The sequence below is a fragment of the Callithrix jacchus genome, chromosome 6 (genome assembly GCF_049354715.1).
Source record: "Callithrix jacchus isolate 240 chromosome 6, calJac240_pri, whole genome shotgun sequence".
Lineage (NCBI taxonomy): Eukaryota > Metazoa > Chordata > Mammalia > Primates > Cebidae > Callithrix > Callithrix jacchus.
The window spans coordinates 88522601-88542085 of NC_133507.1; the positions used below are offsets into that span (position 1 = coordinate 88522601).

At 32.2% G+C, this 19485-nt stretch overlaps 1 protein-coding gene and 1 long non-coding RNA gene across 5 annotated transcripts in view; one reads left to right on the forward strand and one right to left on the reverse strand.

Moving 5' to 3' along the window:
- The window catches only part of LRP1B (LDL receptor related protein 1B), a 1941900-nt gene that overhangs the window by 287061 nt on the left and 1635354 nt on the right, over nt 1-19485 (forward strand). The gene's annotated exons all lie outside the window — the stretch shown is intronic.
- LOC118154766 (uncharacterized) overlaps nt 14170-19485 on the reverse strand; it is a 114534-nt gene continuing 109218 nt past the window's right edge. Inside the window, exon 6 of the long non-coding RNA XR_013518955.1 lies at nt 14170-18634. This is a non-coding gene — a long non-coding RNA (uncharacterized LOC118154766). The remainder of the gene's footprint in view (nt 18635-19485) is intronic.

Consider the following 19485-nt stretch of genomic DNA (forward strand, 5'->3'; position numbering starts at 1 on the left):
CACTTTATAGTAGCCTAATTTTTTATCAGTTCATTTGTAAGTCCACATTGATCTTCGAAATAAGGCAAAAACTTAAGCTTAAATATGAACCATATTGGCACCCTTAACTATGATAGATACATATAATTAGTATTGATATTTAGCTTTAGAGAGGTGTTTTTTTTGTTTCGCTTCATACCTATACTGAGACAACATACATATACACTTCAAAATTTTGACTAATAGCAAAGAAAGTAAAACTTTACAAAGAAAACTCTACAAAGAAAAGTTCAGTACTTGAAAATATGTAAAACATTCATCTGTAGACCTTGACAAACATTAACATAAATAGAATAGGCACAACTGAAATTGAGTATTTCACAATTAAATTACATGTCATTTTTTCTGTTGCGTGATTCTTCAGAACCATTATAACTTCAGTGGCGGTGGTGGGCAGCTTTTTAAGAAAAGGCTGTTTGCAAGATACTTATAATCCAGGCATACCAGACATGCCAATAAATGGTCCTCCTTTAACGTTCACCGTCCTTGTTACCAGGATTCTAAGAAATAAACAGATTTGTAGAGTCTATAGGTTTTATTTATGAGTTTATTTATTTCATTTTACTAATTTTTGGATAGGTAGCTACCAATCACCAGATATAATAATATTGACATAATAAATATATTCATATATGCATGTAATTTCCATGGGAATCAGCCCATAATTCCTGTTTTTCTTTATTTCCATTATATGTATGTATATATTTGTAATGAAACTGAGATTCACCATATGATAGTGATGTATTTACAATTTATTCTGTCCTCTAAATTTTTTCATTTCTTTTTTTTAATTATACTTAGAATGTTCATCTCTCCCATAAGATTTTTAAAAAACAATATGTACCTGGTTTTCTTTTGGCATTTTAAATTCTTTTGTATTTTTTTCATACATTTGACTCATTTGTAGTTTATCTCATAGCTTCAGCTTTATGTTATTTTTACTCAGTGGCTTGCTAGCTAACTGGATCAACATTTCTTATAGAAAACTGTTTTCCCAAATTTCTAGGAATGCTCTTTTATTATATATTAACTTCCATATGTACATAAGTTTCTACTCACTTTTGCTCTGTTCCATTGACCTATATATCTCTTCTTTATTGCAAAAAGGATTTACTTATCTTTTAATATTTCTGTGATGAGTATTTATTGCATTACATTTTAATAAGTCTTATGTTGTCAGGCACCACACTACTATTTTTATTGCAGAATTATCTCTACTCTTACCTGTTTGCCTGCCTTATGTAAACACATATTTTAGAAGCTTTTCATATATACATGTTTGTACATATAATTTTTACTAATAGAAAATCACTTTATTCTCCTAGCAACCAAATAAATGTTGACTATATATTTGAATAATATTTATTTTGAAGGAAGTCAATAAATTCCCAAGCCAAGATGTCAAGACAGGTATTTTTCATTAACAAAAGACAAGACTCTTGTACTAATATAAGACACCATCTAACAGAAATAATAGCAAGCCATTAGATTTTAAAAATGAATTAAATGCAAATCACTACAACTGGACATACTGTTAACCTCTTTATTAATCACAACTACCTATTCTGGAACACAGTTTTAAAAGATGAATTTATTGATTCTTATGGTGGGGAATAAGAATTAGAATTTGGGGGACATCCCAACTTAATGTGATAGGATTCTGACGAATTCCTCAAGTGTATTAGGATTGGAAACAGTGAGGTTTAGGGCTACTGCTTCAAACTTGAACTTTGTAGATTGTATCAAGTTCTGAAAACTCTACTCAAGAGAGCAATTATCTCTTGGGAGCAGGAAATTATTATTGGAAAAATCTAGCCTAATTTAGGGTCTGTTTACAAGAAAAAGTGGCTTTTCTGATAGGTATGTCTATTTAGATATATTTGGACTAACTTTGTCCATGTGGCAAAAAGAACTTAAGTAGGTAGAAATTCCTCATTGATATTACTCTTTGGGACTTAATTGTAAACTAAAACAACAACAAACTCCTATCCAATTTAGAACTAATTTACTGCTTTTTAAGATATCTAGGTAAGGTACTCAATGCCCATCTGATGTTTTCATGACTTTATTTGGTATGCATATTTCCTGGGAGATCTAATTTTATTTTTGCATTGCTAATGCATTTTATTCCAAGCTGTGTTTCGATTTTTCACACTGGCAAATTTTCACACAGCTATCTAAATTTCTTATTTACATGAATAACTATAGAATAAAGCCTAATATGAATATTGTTGAGTACAGTGTATTTCAGTGTGCGGGAATATTCAGTCTATAGTGGAATAGGAAATAGCACTTTTGAAAGATCTGCAAACAATTTAGAGAAAGCGAGGGTTGTGTCGCACACACTTAGGGGAGGGTCACCAAGGTGACAACCTCTTGACCTTTCTTAGTTAATAGAACAATATTGCTTCACCTTCTCCGTTTCTGCCAAATGTAATATGACCAACTTTTATTCATATATTCCTTAGAAATGAGGGCTTTCACATTTTTATGTCTTTCAAACATTTGCAAATGAATATATGCTAGTGATTTCTATGCATTTTTATCTAGCTATATGAAGACTGAAAACAACTAGAACAAGGGAATTCAAGTCACCCGGTTAATCGAAATTCATTGTTGAGGGCTTCCAGATTCTTTCTGCTAACCTCTCACTCCTTGTGAAGGGATTTTATTGTGAACAGTTAATATTTTATGGGAAGGCTGTCAGCTTCTTACAGAGCCCAAAAGAGTTATATATTTTTCTGTCATATGATCATAATTCCCATCAGTATGTTCAATGTCAGCATCTGTAGGATTCCTTTGATTTTTAAGGAGAAAAAAAAATAAAGAATTCCAGACTCATCAAATAAGAATAACTGTGCATGCTTCAGGAAATTCTTATTAGCCTGTGTGAATGCTTGGGGACCAGAGGGACAGAAACGCAATGAATGCCTCTTAGTCCTTTGCTGGTTAACCTCTTTTCCTGCACCTATTGAACTGTGCCAGGAACGAGATTTTTAAGGACTAGCCTTTTACACATGTGCACACACCCACATGCACACACACTGTTTATCCTAGGGCAGAACTGTATATACATATGAGTGTACATATTTTACAGATCATAGAATATATTATCTAAAAATCAATCATGAATTAAAAATAAAATGACAAACTTAGTTAAAAACCCTTAATGTTTAAGATTGTGGTTTGTAGATGATAGGTGTTTCTATAATAATTCTACTAAAAATAAAATCTCTAAAGAATACTGTCCATGTCATAAAGCAAATATCACAAAAGGAGTTTGAAACATGTTCTTTACTCTGACAGGCTTTAAATCAACCAAGATCTAATTAGTTTGTTTTGCTAAGTACCATTTTTAAAAATTGTTTTCATTGGGGACCATAAAAAAAAGCATAAAAATGACTACTATAGGGAAAGGGAAAGTTGGGTTGATAATTAACCCTTTCTACAGACAGCAATGGGTTTAATAGTGAAAAATTATCACTAAGATGAGTGACCTTTTAACAAAACTGAATGAATCATCCAGTTTGGCATCAGGTAAACCCAGGTGCTAAACATAAACAAAATTATTGATAGTTTTTTGCTATTGGGAATGCATGCTTTGCTTGATCAACTTTGGAGAAGCTCTTAACAAATAGTTTCTTCTAAAAAGCATGTGAAATATTAACTTATACCAAACTTACTCCATCCAATTAGATTCTTATCCATCATTTATCTCTGTTTTCTTAGAATCAGAGATTTAAAGAGAAGTCTCATAAATGGTATATGCATCCCAGATGAAAGTTTGAAATATGAAGATATAACTATAAACTTGTGATGTGGCTAGGGAATCAGTAAATTTGACGATCTAGTACAAACTACAAAATTTTGCAGTATGTATTAGTTCTGTATATGTATAAAACCTTTCATTTCATTTATTTAAAATATTTAAAGGCCATATTTAACATAAGCTATAAGTTTGGCATAGCGACATTATTTTTCTGTGTAAAAATCCTTACTTCCTTTTTGTCATTTGATCATATGCCTCATATTGATTGTCAAGAAGGGTTCTAAGTTATGAGCATATGTTTTCTCATAAAGGTATTATAAGACAGTAGATATGAAACTTAAAAATGGAACAAGTGTCTAATTTTTTAAAATGTAAAACTTTAGATATTTGGGCATTGTGTATTTCTTTGACATATTTAAAATCTATATTAAGCCAAAGTCAACATCATAATTAAGATGTGAAAAACTAGTGATAATTTGATTATGAACAACAAAAAGAAAGGAAACCCTACTGTCACAATTAATATTCTGACAAAGCAACAAGACATGAAATGATTAAAAAGAGACAAAATTTTCATTATTTTTAGACAATGTGATTATACACCAAGAAAACCCAAGAGAATCTGCTGAAAAACTTTTGGAATTAATGAGAAAATTTAGTTAAGCATTAGATACAAGACAATTGTAAGCCTGAATAATTAAAACAATTGATAGTAGCACAAAAATGGACAGTCTTATCAGTATATTAATCCCTAAATATGTGGTTGGTATGTTGATTTTATATTAGCTTTAATTAAAAATTAACATGAATAAAATAAGGAAAACCAAATAATATCTTTTTAATTATATTTTTGTAGAATCTCTGACAGGCATAATTTATCTGATTATAATCCTCATTCACTCATATTTATTGAGTACCTACTATGTGCCAGGCACTCCTTTGGACCTCTGAATAGCACCAGTAAAAATAATTCTCAAAAGATTCTTTCCTTACAATTTCACTGTCTGCTTATGCAAGGCCCTTCTGATGTGTAATTTTGTTCTATTATGAACTCTTGTTTTTTTAAATCCAAATCACATTGCCCTCCCTGCATGGGTATGGTTATCCATTCTAATTTCTATACTGAAAATTTTCTTCATATCTCTTTCTCAAATTGCTTGTGTGTATATAGATATAATGTTTTTGAAACCATGCACAGAGTTCATCTGTATACATTTGGTTTTAAGGTACCCAAATGGTATTGTTATGAAGATAATTCTCTTTCTTACATTTTTCATTCTGAATTTTATCTTTAAGATCTATAGTTTTGGCTGCACTTCTCCTGTATAACATTCCATTATACATCTATGGATATACCATATATTATTTATAGCTTCTCCTAGTGATAGACACCTAAGCTGAATCTAACATATTCTAACAATAACTCTGTTATGATGAGTAGTTTTCTATATATAGCATGCGCAGATGGTCTGTTTTGTTCACCTAAGACATACCCAGATTATGCCTATATTCCAGCATAATATTTCATGTCCTCCCTTCACTCTCATTCAGTCTCTCAGAATTTCCAACAGACTTCTCTGGAGTTTATGCTAAGGATTGGAATTACACAATTATAGTATATGCATGAAAAATACTGCTTTTCAGGATTATCCTGGGTTCCCGTTTACCTAATTATCATAAACAATTGGTATTTATGTGTTATTTTCGGAGAGAAATATTTTATTGGCATTTTTAGTTGCATTTTAATCTTACTAGTAAAGTAGATCATCACCCTATAATCTCTTTACTCATTGTAGCTTCTTTCCTGTATTGATTTTTCATATATATGCATATTTCTGTATTAACTTAAAGTCTATATTTTTCTAATTTGTTAATATATATATATATATATATATATATATATATATATATATATATATATATAAAATCATCCCCCTGTTAGATTTAAAATATCATGAATATCTCTCCAAATTTGTCATTGGTGTCATTATATTCAAAATCCTTAACTGAACTTAAATATTGTCAGTTACTTTACCCTATCGCTACAAAAGCATTTGCATCACTTTTTAAGGGTTGAAACCTTCACACTTAGGTGGAAATTGGGAGTCTCTTTTTGTATACAGTATTAGAGTATTTTCTCTGGGTACTGAGTCATTTATTACTTGACATCATTTACTAAATAATGCATTCATATTTTTAATATCATCTCTACATCAAGTTGCCTTATATACATGCAAGTTGGTCTCAAGGCTTTTTATTCAATTGCACTATACTCTATGTGTTTCTGCATTTCTCCCACATACTTGTAAATATTCTACAATGACTTACTGTTGTATTATCTATTAGGAAAAATCAATTTCTGTTATTTTCCAAAGTTGTTCCAGCCATTTATAGACCTGCTCGCTTTCCTGTTTTTTTAAAAACCAGTTGTCTAGTTAGAAAAAACTCTGCATGGATTTTAAATGGGGTTTGAATTGGATTTATAAATTGATTTGGTTAGAATTTACATCTTCACAGTATATAGACATATCATCCATGAACAATGCATATCTTTCTACTTATTCAGCACTTCTTTTAAGTTCATTTATGATGGCTTATGCAGTTATTGTTCAATTAATTCCTAGATAACATATATTTTGTTGTTACAGTAAATGGAATCTTATTTTCTATTACTTCTTCTAATTGGTTTTGGATGTGGTTTTATCTCGTAATCTTGCAAACTTGCTGAGTTTTCTTATTAGTTCTAATGGTTTTAAAATTTATTCCCTTAGATTTTCTATATAAGTGGACATATAATTTACAAAATGAAGCAAAACAAAGAACAGTCATACCTCTTTCTGTTTAATATTTATGCCTCTTGTTTTTTTGCCTTGCCTTATTTATTAAGGTAATTTTGAGTAGCATGTGAACATTGACATTGATCAGTCATCTTTATCTTATTCTCAACCTTCAAAGAAACACATCAGAAAAATTTTCTCCAAATGTATCATTTCCTATAGAATTTTAAAAGAAACATTTTCTAGTAAAACAAATTATTTTTTGTTCTATTATAAGGACACATGCACACGAATGTTCATCGCAGCACTCTTTACAATAGCAAAGACTTGAAACCAACCCAAATGCCCATCGATGATAGACTGGACAGGGAAAATGTGGCACATATACACTATGGAATACTATGCAGTCATAAAAAATGATGAATTCGTGTCCTTTGTAGGGACATGGATGAACTTGGAAACCATCATTTTCAGCAAACAGACACAAGAACAGAAAATCAAACACCCCATGTTCTCACTCATAGGTGGTTGTTGAACAATGAGAATGCATGGACACAGTGAGGGGAGCATTGCACACTGGGGTTTGTTGGGGGGAATTAGGGGAGGGACGGGGGGGTGGGGCGTTGGGGAGAGAGAGCATGGGGAGAAATGCCAGATATACGTGATGAAGAAGGCAGCAAACCACACAGCCATGTGTGTACCAATGCAACAATTCTGCCTGTTCTTCACATGTACCCCAGAACCTAAAATGCAATAAAAATTTTAAATTAAATTAAATTTTAAAAAAAGAAAAATATATTTTTCAGATTTCTAAATGCTTTTATTTTTATTTTTCTAAAAGCAGTGGTTCACCTGTAATCCCAGCACTTTGGAAGCGAAGGTGGATGGATCATGAGGTCAATTGATAGAGACCATCCTGACCACCAAGGTGAAACTCCATTCCTAATGAAAAGACAAAAATTAGCTGGGCATGGTGGCAGGAACCTGTAGTCTCAGCCTCTCAGGAGGCTGAGGCCAGAGAATGGCTTGAACCCAGGAGGCAGAGGTTGCAGTGAGACTAGATTGCGCCACTGTACTCTAGCCTGGTGACAGAGTGAGACTCTGTTTAAAATAAAATAAAAAAAGATATTATACACTATCCTATGTTTTTATATCATTTTGGTTAAGAATGTGATGGATTCTTTAGTTCATTAATATTTTATATTGATGGATTTTTCAGACATGAAATAATTATTGAAGTAAATTGTATTTAATCATTTTATAATGGTTTTAATACACTATTGGATAAATTAATTTTATGCTAAGAATTTTTATGTTTCATATATAATTATAAAACTAAATTATAATTATATTTTCCAGTGCAAGGTTTACATGGTTTAGATTGAAGGAATAATAGTTCCCTCAGCCTTTCTTATTTTCTAGAACAATTTATTTAATATAGAGATAACCTGTTCCAAAAATGCTGGTAAAAGATATCTATACAATCTTTGGAATTTTGTGAAGTATTTGAGATAGTGCTTTCATTACCCTTTCAAAGTCTTTCATGATTAATGATTTATTTACATTCCTAATTTCTTCTTTTATAATTTATTATATATATTTTCCCAGAAAATTATCAATTATAGCTATGTATTTAAATGTAATAATGCATAGTTGTTTATTTTTTTAAATAAAAATTTTGCAACATCTATAGCTATTTCCTATTTTTCTTTCTGTAATTTTTAGCCTACTCATCTTTTCTTCTTGTTTGCAGAAATTTGTCTTTGCAAAGCTTGCGGTTTTGTTAATTATTTCTGTCAATTTTTGCTCTTTACATCATTAACTTTTACCATTATTGCCTTCTCCTATTTTCTCCTGTTTTTCACATCTCTTAACTATCCTTTCTCTCTCTCTCTTCCCTTCCCTTCCCTTCCCTTCCCTCCCTCCCACCCCGCTGTCTCTCCCCTTCTCCTGAGAGAGATCTTATGGCCTGATGTTTCAGCTCATTATTTTTTGTTTCAGATTAATCTGTTCTGCTGTTCAACATATAAAGTTTTTATTTCAGTAATGCTATTTTATACTCTTTCTCCTTTTTAAAAATAACTGTTTTCTTTTCAATATTTTCCTGTTCCCCTATATTCTTCTGACCACATTTATAATGTTCCTTTTATATTCTTGTTATTTTTGCTGAGTTAGCTCTGCTGCTTGTGGCATTAGTAATTATATTCATTGTCTTTCATTTTCAGTGTTTGCATTTATCTAATATCTTTGAATTTTTGCATTTAAAGTCTCAGCCTTGGCTAGAAAGGTCTACCCTCAGAGAGGTACAATACACTAGGGTCAATTTTATCTCTTCCTTATAACTTAATGTGAGAATGCATAGCCTAAAGGAAGAATGCCTCAGATACTGCAACCCCCCTCAACTGCTTTCTGCTTCCCTCTCCCTAGTAGGCTTCACAATTTTATGCTGATACTTTCAGTGATATGAATCTACCTGAAGAGAGGAATAGCTGCTATCTTGTGGAAAAATACTAAATTTAGTGCATTTGTCCAAATAAACTGGGAACTTATTTGGTATTTCCAAAAAACATCATTTTTTTCTCCTAAAAATTCTTCCATTTTTATCTCCATAGAGTTTTTTATTGTTATTTAAACCTAATCCCACTTGCCTTTTGTTTTTAAACTAATGTAACAGGCTTATTAAACATTACTGCAGGGATCTTTGTGGGAAAAAAAGACTGTGATACTACTTTGATAAATTCAGTTATCTAAAAAATAACCTCGAACCTGAAAGATTCCTAAAATGCCTTTTAGTGGGTTTTATCACTTTTCCTGAAAATGATGACCATAGCAGTGCTGAATTATTTACAGGAAACACTTGCCATACATTAATTAAGATTAGCTAATTATGAGATGATAAAAGATAAAATATTTAAATTAAATAAAAGTTTAGGTTTTTGACAAGAGAAAAGTTCAAGAAGTTGAGAAAGTACCAAATAGGTATAAGGCAAACATAAAGAAATTTTGGAAATTCCAATTTCATTGGGATAAGAATCTAGAAGTCTATATCGTCATAGAACCTCAAGTGCTTTTAGAAAATGCTGTTTTTGGAATAATATTGCAATTGTCTAATAAGAAAATAATTGAATTCCGTCAATATTTGGCACCTTGAAAAATGATGTTTCCAATTTAATTATATAACTTTTTATAATTTGACACAATGAGATCTCCCATGATATCTGAACTGATGTATTCGAACACAAAATGTTCTAGACAAAGACTTTTTTTTTTTTCGAGAGTGAGTCTCGCTCTGTCAACCAGGCTGGAGTGCAGTGGCAAAATCTCAGCTCACTGCAACCTCTGCCTCCCAGGTCTCACCAATTCTCCTGCCTCAGACTCCCAAGTAGCCGAGACTGCAGGTGTGTGCCTCCACACCCAGCTATTTTTTTTTTTTTTTTTGTATTTTTAGTAGATTTGGGTTTCACAGTGCTATCCAGGATTGTCTGGATCTCCTGACCTCGTGATCCACTGGCCTCAGCCTCCCCTCCCACTGTGCCGGGATTATAGGTGTGAGCCATGGCACGCATCCAGTCTTCTATCTTTTTATCATATTTATTGTAATTTAGTAAGTAAAATTAGAATTATTTTTAAGCTAGACATAAATAAGTTTACTCATTTATTTATTAATCTGAAAAATGTCTATTGCATATTTACCATATATCTGACATTGTTGTAAGTGCTGGCTTAATGTCAATTAAAAAACAAAAACTATCACTCTGTCACTAGCATCATAGGAGACAGTTACATAGCAACTAGTAATACCATGAGTGATTTAATTTCCATTTTCATAGTAGCAAAAAATGATAACACATAGAGTTCTATAAAAACATATGGGATTATGAATGAAAGAAATTGCCGGGCACGGTAGCTCACGCCTGTAATCCCAGCACTTTGGGAGGCCTAGGCAGGTGGATCACGGGGTCAAGAAATCGAGACCATCCTGGTCGACATGGTGAAACCCCGTCTCTACTAAAAATACAAAAAATTAGCTGGGCATGGTGGTGCATGCCTGTAATCCCAGCTATTCAGGAGGCTGAGGCAGGAGAATTGCCTGAACCCGGGAGGCGGAGGTTGCGGTGAGCCGAGATCACGCCATTGCACTCCAGCCTGGGTAGCAAGAGCGAAACTCCGTCTCAAAAAAAAAAAGAAAAAAGAATGAAAGAAATTTACCCACTCTTGGTAGGCGGGGAATGCATCCCTGAAAAAGCAAAATTTAAACCTGAGCATGAATGAGTAGATTAGTGGATGTTTGGGTAGGGGCAGACAGAAAGAGAAACTATTTTTCTGATTCTCTTTATCCATACCCCTAACTGATTCATAGAGTGAGGCCCAAACCTAATGAAGACCACCCTCTTTCTTTCCTTCCTGGTTCCAGTTCTTTATTGCTCATAGTGCAATGTGAGAAGGGAATGTGCAATTAAATAGGATCTAAGGCAGTCTGCAATGAAGGAGTGAATGAAAGCCTAAGGATCCCCATTTGTATTGGTAGGTTTAAATTGTCATGCCTGCTGGCTGATGTTATGGTTCCCTGGGTAAAGCATTTGCTGGGTAAATGAGGTGAAGAACATAAACCATTGCCTGTGGCCTCTCCACCCATACTGACTGCCTCAGCAAGGAGGCCAGTGATTAAAAGGATGTAGAAATTTGCTGCTTCCAACCCTGAGAAGGCCCTGTGCAATAACTGGTAGCACAATGGAATATGCTTTGCCTTCTTGTTAAACTGTTATATTGGGAAATAATACCTGGTCCAGGCTGGCTCTTTCAAATCTCTGAAATGCATTTAAGTTAATAATTATAAAAGAGTAGTAGTCCATACAGGAAATATTTTCTAATTGTATTATTGAGATAGGAATACGTTTTTATCTGTAGGTTATTTTTAGTCATTCAAATAAAAGATTTGCAACCAAGTAGGACATGGATGAGCTGTGCCCTCATGATGTTATATTGTCACTCAGGGCACAGCTTAGTTTGTGATCATGCATTTAGTTAAAGTGTAGAAATTAGCCTTGGCATTATCTTGTGTACAGTCTGGTTAAACAATTTCTAAAGCTTTATTGGAATTACAGAATGACCTGTTTAAATGAATGAAATTCAGGACAGCACCATTCTATTACAATGAGGGATTATATATAACCAACTACTAACTTCCCAGTGTGTTAAATGCTTGCTTCATTTCAGAACATTGTACTGTATAAATATTACTGCTCCAGCTTTACCACAAAGGTTAGTAGCAATGATATTTCAAGTACATTTATAAATATAGCCAAAATATCATGTGCAAAAATATTTATTAAACAAAAAAGAACAGTGAAAACCCACTGATTATGGAGCTTTCGCATGAGATTTCTAGCTATATCTTCAACAGGACTAAAAAATTACTAAAAGGACGGTAGGTTTCATTTTCTGTCTCAATTTGAAAAAAAATGATTAAATATTTTAAATATTTGTTGCTGGTAAGTCACAGTATTAGTTTTTAAATGATTTTCATTTGATAAAAATATTTCTGGGATTTTACATGAAATATTTATTTGAAGCATTTATTGTGATATACTGTAATTCTCTAGTAAATGTGATCAATATGACTGATCAGAATTAGTTGTACACCAGGGCTCTTAATTCTAAATGTTTTGGCAGACCTTTACAATTAGATATGTATGAAACTAAACAGGCAAGATTTCTTTATAAAAGATTTGTACTTTGATAAAATGTACTGCTCTTCTAGATTGTTTTCATCATCCATCCATTTATTCATTCATCTCTATGTTATTATTAACTTATGTGACAAAATATTTGTTAACCACTTACAGTGTGACACATAATTTTATGAAGATGAAACAATAGTTTATTAGCTATTGTTTATAATAAGAATTGATACATTGAACACTATTTTGTGTCAGGAACTTGTAAAATCATTTTATGTATAATAATACATCAAATCCAAAACTACCATGTAAAGCAGGCATTATTATTACCCCATTTGTAGGTGAGGAACCAGGGGAAAGAGACATAAAATGACTTATTCAGACTTACCTATTTGAAAAGTAAGGTTCATATCATCTAGTTGAAAAGAGGCTAAGTTTCCTATCTAGCAAAACACTGAGCAAGAACATTCTTAATCTTTAGACTCTTCTTTCTCTATGGTAGACACATCTCAAATTTTACTTAAATTATATGACCTTTTAAATTAATCTAATAAGAAACACAAATATGTAAGTTGATAATTGGAGTTCACTGTAATTGCGTATATCATTATCATAAGCAATTTTTAGAGGGATAGATCAGGTACAAAAATCAAAGTCAGAAATGTCTTTCAGAAAGTCTGATCTCATATGGCAGGGGTTCTCTTCCACGAAAAAATGATGGTCATTCAGTTAGCAACCAACTCTTACACATGGCATTAAAAATAAAGTAATAAAAGCCTAAATTATAATTTTCACATCTTTCTATTTTTCTTTTCTTTCTTTCTTTCTTTTTTTTTTTTTTTTTTTTTTTTTTTTTTTTGAGATGGAGTTTCACTCTTGTTGCCCAGGCTGGAGTACAATGACATGATCTTGGCTCATAGCAATCTCCGCCTCCCAGGTTCAAGCGATTCTCTTGCCTTAGCCTTCTGAGTAGCTGGGATTACAGGCATGCACCACCATACCCTGCTAATTTTTGTATTTTTAGCAGAGACACGGTTTCTCCATGTTGGTCAGGCTGGTCTCGAACTCCCAACCTCAGGTGATCGGCCTGCCTCGGCCTCCCAAAGTGCTGCTATTACAGGCGTGAGCTACCACGCCCAGCTCTCTTTTATAAAGGGATACAAATGTCTTAGTTTTAGGTTTTCTATCATGATTCTTTTCTTACTTTTTGATACTTACTCTAGCTTGTAACTATGTCCTGTCAAAAATAAGCGTATATTAATATTCAAATGCAAATCATGATTGTACTAAGATTGGTTATTTTAAAAACATGTCTTTATTATTGTGGCTTTATACCTTAATACAATGTAGTTATTAGATGATGTAATATTTTTATCAGGTAACCATCTAGCTGCTATTATATGATGACATATCAATAATCCATATTGTTAAATCATTACTTCTAGACATCACCTACTAGCTCAATTAGTTTCATAATCACTCACTGGTTTACAATGAAGCCTGAGTTTCAGTTGTTGTTTACCTCCCTCTCACTTTGTGCCATGTAAAAATGTTCTTCAACCCTGCTTTCAAGCAAAAGATTACAAAGCAAACAGTATCTGGAAAGGCATTGATAGCAATGAAGCTAAGATTACACACAGAAAATAAAATACCAGGGAGGAGTAGAGGAGGGAGGACATTTATTCATTCCAGTAAACTCAGGCAACAAACTCTTCTAATATGTAAGCATTATGAAGGAAAAATATTTTTTTTCCATTTTAACACTCAATTATGCAAATATAGATACATCTATTATGTAACAAATGAGAAGCTGGTGAGAGTTTAATTGCTTATGTGTCATTTAGAAAGTTATGGGTTTTTTTTAAATAAGGCAGTCACTTTTTCTATATCCACCAATTAAATAAATTCATATTATTTTATTATGGAAATTATGTTAATTTACATATGTTCACAAGAGTAGTCCTCAATAAGACATCTCCAGTTTCAATTAAGGCATGCAATTATATCATTACTTATCTTTGATTCAAGTAGAATTATTTTAAAGATTAAGAAAATTATTAATAAAGAGCTGATTTTTAACAAAGCTACATTAATGCAGATTCAACTGCTGAAAGACAACTAGGCTACTTTGTTGTAGAAATGTATTGACTCTGAGGCCACCATATACCTCATAATTAATAAAAATACTTTACTTGTGGTTGAAAAGCCAATTTATCTCTTAAAAAGAAAGTGCCACCACCTTTATTTCCTCTAGATGCATGGGATTAGCCTTTTCTTAAAAATCATGAATTGTAGGTACTTATTATGAAAGATAATTCTGTAAAGGAAGTTCATATGTGGATTGCAGTAGTGACTGGGTATAACAATTATTCTGAAACATTTCATTACCTCTACTGAGAGGTATATATCCATTAAATCACTGGCCATCTTTCATCCTGTATTTTATCTGACAGTGCTAACTTGCCACCTTCTAACATATTATACAATTTACTTATGTTTATTTTGTATTTCTTTTCTCCATGAGACAAGGGATCTCTAGTTATAACTTGTCAAGTGCCTAAAACAGTACTGGGCTTGAAGTAGATGCTCCATAAGCACTCTAAGGATAAAATTTGTTCCAATAAGATGACCTAGAGTTTCTGCGAGTTTTCTTTTTCAAATATAACCTCAATTATAGAGATTGGTATATAGTTGTTTCAGTTTTTAAATCTAAATCTACCTTAATAACTCATTCATTTTTCTACATGATTAATTTGTATGAAAAGTGTTCACTCATTAAATAAAAATATTTGGCCAACTATATCTGAGATGACTAAAGGAAAAGATGACACAGTATACAAGTGAGAAGTTCTTGCTAGGGGGCATTAAAAACTCCTTCCAGGGCTATTAATATTATTCTTTTTTTTTCTTTAACAAATGCTGGGAAGACACATGTTTGTGGATTATTGTAATACTAAATTATTAATGCCTTTCATTAAGATACATTTTATTAGCTGTGGAATGCAAGTAAAAAATTGATCTGTTTTTTATTAGGGTAAATCTATTATGACTTCTTGTTCAGTAAATTAGGCTGTTTGCTGAGTAGGATGAAGCAGTGTAATTATTTTTCATTACTTAGTCTCTATAGAGTATTGCTCAGGTTCATTCCTCTTTCAGCAGAATCAGATAGATTTTCTGTACTTTCCTATGTCTTCCTAAAGTTGAAATACAATCTTCAGCACGTCTAGTGTCTAAATATAGTCAAGAAAAGAACACACTGCTTAAGCCTAACACGCCACTGTGATAGCCTAACAGAAGGCACAGATGTATGAGCCTTGTTTACGTAATTATAGTGACTAGCCACAAGAGAAGATTCCCATTTGAATCTAAAGTTTTGTTTTGTTTTTACTTTTAAGCTAAATTAATTTAGAATGACATCTGATGGGAATCCTTCTTGTCTCACTGTTTGGGTAGCATTTAAAATACGTAAGCACACTCAATGGTGGATGTCTATATATACACATATGAAAAGTAAGACGAATGTATTGGGAAACTTGTAACTCTGGCTGGATAAAAGCATTAGTTCATTTTATTTGTTTGGCTAGCATTTCTATTATATAAGGTATACATGTAGCAGTAATACCTCACCATTTGGTTCTCTATAGCCTCTTCTCCCATAAAATCAATTGGTTCAGGGATAGGAAACACAATTCGGGATGACAATAACCCACCTTTTTCTTCCAGAACACCTTTTAAATCCCATAAGAAGAACATGAAGCACTCTTTAAGATTTAAGACATTTTTGTTAAAGTATAATATATGCTGTACCTATCAATGTAAGCATATAAATGGAAAACAAACAAATGAGAACAATCAATGTTCTCTCCTCGTCCAGACTCAGGAGTCACAGCTCTAATTAACGGTTCAACAGTTCTCCTGAAGCACACTGCTGGCCAGGTCACTCAGCTTCTTACTTTTTTGAAGCTGCATCATATTACTACTAATGACGAAGGGAAAAGGCAAATGCTAGTCTGAATTCCAAACCTAACAATCAATTTTCCTACTCACTCCAACTAAAAATTCTATTTTATATGCTTTAGAAGAGTTTTCAATCCAGCTCACATGTAAATCATTTTATGTTCTAGAAATATACTTTCTGTACTGAGAATGAATAAGTGAAATTCATCCTGAAAGGTTACAATTTGTATATCAATGTCTAATTATCAAGTCATTGAGGTATGCTGAAGCATTCAACCAAAATATAGAAAAATGTCCGACATACAAGGATCACATGAGAAGTCAAATGTCTAAATATGTTGACTATAAAATGGAGATGTATTTAATAATGTGCTTATAATTTATTACCTAATTTTGTCCTCCCAAATGCCAAAAGAAATCCAAGTTATCATAGTTGAGTTGAGTGATGGGAGGGAGAACTCAAATAATCACTAAATAGCTGAGAAATGCAAAAGTTAGGACAGGGAGAGTTTGAGAAGGAAATCAATAATGTTCCTCATGACTTCTATCAGTTCACCAGGTTAAACGCAGTGGAATGGCTCTATAGACAAGGAGTCAGTTGTGGTCATTTGGTGCTACTTTGTTCACACTGCACTTTGTTCAAACCTCCGTTGTGAATTATTTTATTTCTTAGTTGTCATGTCTATGTCTTCATGAGACTATGAGATAGCTTAAGTAGCAGATTATTATAGCTTTGTCTTTCTTCATCCCCAGCTTCTAGCTTAATATCTGTTTGGCAGATAGTAGATGCTCAATAAATATGTTTAGTGAATAAATATGAGATGAGAGATTGTGGGTTAACAAGTTACTCTGCTTTTGCAAAACCCATGGGAACCCTACCCCAGACAACATGTACTGCTATTCTCCTACTTTATACTCTGTTGTAATTTTCCTTGACTCTGTTTGTAACTACATGACATATATTTTTCATCATATCAATTAAATAAACATTGTAGACATTTCCCTGGGAGTTTGATGGAAAATAATTTATTTCTTAGCTGCATTTTATATGAAGAGCATTTAGGTTAATGTGTTGGTGAAGTTTAATAGTTTATTACACATACAAAATTTCTGTTCATCTACCTAGTCCTTTATTTCCACTGATTTATTAATTCATTTATTGATTCAAGCAGCATTAAATAGATTTAATATGTACTACACATGGCATTAGAGGCTTGGGCAGCTATACTAAGATGAAAAAGGAAAATCCAGTTTCTCCAAAGAACTTTCAGTCTTGTAGGCTTATTCAGTTTATGATGACAAGTCATGTTATTATAGAATATATGAGTGAAATGTAAAGATAATCAATTACTGCTTTAAGGTGAGACATAGGAAACACAGTTTGGGATGACAACCCACCTTGTTCTGCCAGAACATCTTAAGACTACAGTGAAAGCTAAAGATTTTTTCATCAGAATTGCTCATTGTATAGACATAAAAATTTGCATCATGCTTCCCAGGATTTATACAAAAATGCACTGAGTTCAAGGTTAAGAAAAATCTTCTAATTTGGTCTAAACCCATATATGAATAGAGGTTAAAGAAGTGACATTCAAAAAGAAAAAGCATCTTTTTACAGGCCATTGCTGTGAATTTTGTCTTACCCTTTGATGGCAACTTTTACAAACTCCCCTTTAATGACTCTCTCCTTACTGATTCTTAGTACTCATAGAACAGATAGAACATACTATCTTTCCCTGATGGTCTATATTCTTATGATGTTCCCCAAATGTTCTACTCATTCTAACCCCAGTTGCCTTTCCTGGCCCTGTATAAATGCTAAACTGAAGAGTATTAGATTCATTTAAAATCCCATTTCTCTGGATCCATCCTCTAACACCTCCACCTCACCAAAATAAGTTGTTGTTGAAAATCCACGTTACCATATCTTTTCTTTTTTGTACTGACACATATAAACTTAATTGTTTTAAAGAAAATCACAAAGTACAAATTATATTCCCAAGTGTTCAAATTAGAAAATAATTACTTTGTCATAGGACCTAAACATAAGAAAAATCTGCCATGTTAATTCTGAATATTATCTTTAAATAAGACCAAAAATTATCTACTGTTAGATTTATAGGTTTTTAATACATTTCACCAAACAGCTTAGATATTTTTCTTACAAGACATATTTTGATCTTGAGATATTCATGTTCAGCACAAATACATTGAAATTAAGATAGCAGCACAAAGAAACGTTGTTAGCAGTTAGAGTGTGTGACAGTAATACAAAATTAATTGATATATGCTTTACAAAATTACACTGCAGGTTATTGCTTGAAGGCCTAACGGTGATCCCCAGCTTCCATCAAGTGACAGTTTTAATATTTGCAGGTGATGCTCTTTTTATCTGTAGCAGCTGCTTGATTCTGCTTAGAGGAAAAATTTAAAAAAATAAAACACTGGGAGGTCTTAGGAATAAAAGAGAAAAAATAGAATATTCAGAGGAAATAAGTTTTGTAGAAACTTACTTATCATAGATGTATCTTATCCATTCATATTTTTATATGATGGAAAGGCTAAATACTTTTAATCATAAAAAATAACTATATAAGTATCTTCAAATAGCTTTACACTTGAATTTTTAATGCTACATTCAATCGTCCTAATTATAAATTATATCACTGTGAGTTTGTACAACAGTGGCTGTAATATTTTGACTAGTCCTCAGAAATATTTGAATTGAAGTTGCCTTCAGTTTTAAGACATTCTAGTTTCTCAAAGAGGTAAATTAAAATAGAGCGTTCTTTTTTTACAAGACGCATTTGTTAGGCACACATTTGTCAGCACATGCACAGGATTTCTTCTATTTTGTTTATAGGTATCTTAAAAAATACCATATCAAGCAAACTATTCATTACTTCGATTTCAGTTACATAATCAATACATATCAGATATTAAAATGTTTAAAATTTTTTGCTTTAAACATTTAGACAATAATTTTTCAACTGAGGAATCATCATACATAGATCTGTATGTACATGTATATACATATTATATATGTTACGACCAGATTTGTTTTTAAAAATGTATGTGTGTGTATATATATGTGTGTACATGTGTGTGTATATATATATATCACTACTTACAAGTTTATAGCCATGTAATACCTTTTTTAAATTGATAAATCTTAGCTTCCTTTCAATAATGTTCTAAATTTGTTTTTAAAAATAAGCTTCTGTTAAATATTACTGCAAAAGATGAGGTAAATAAAATGCTT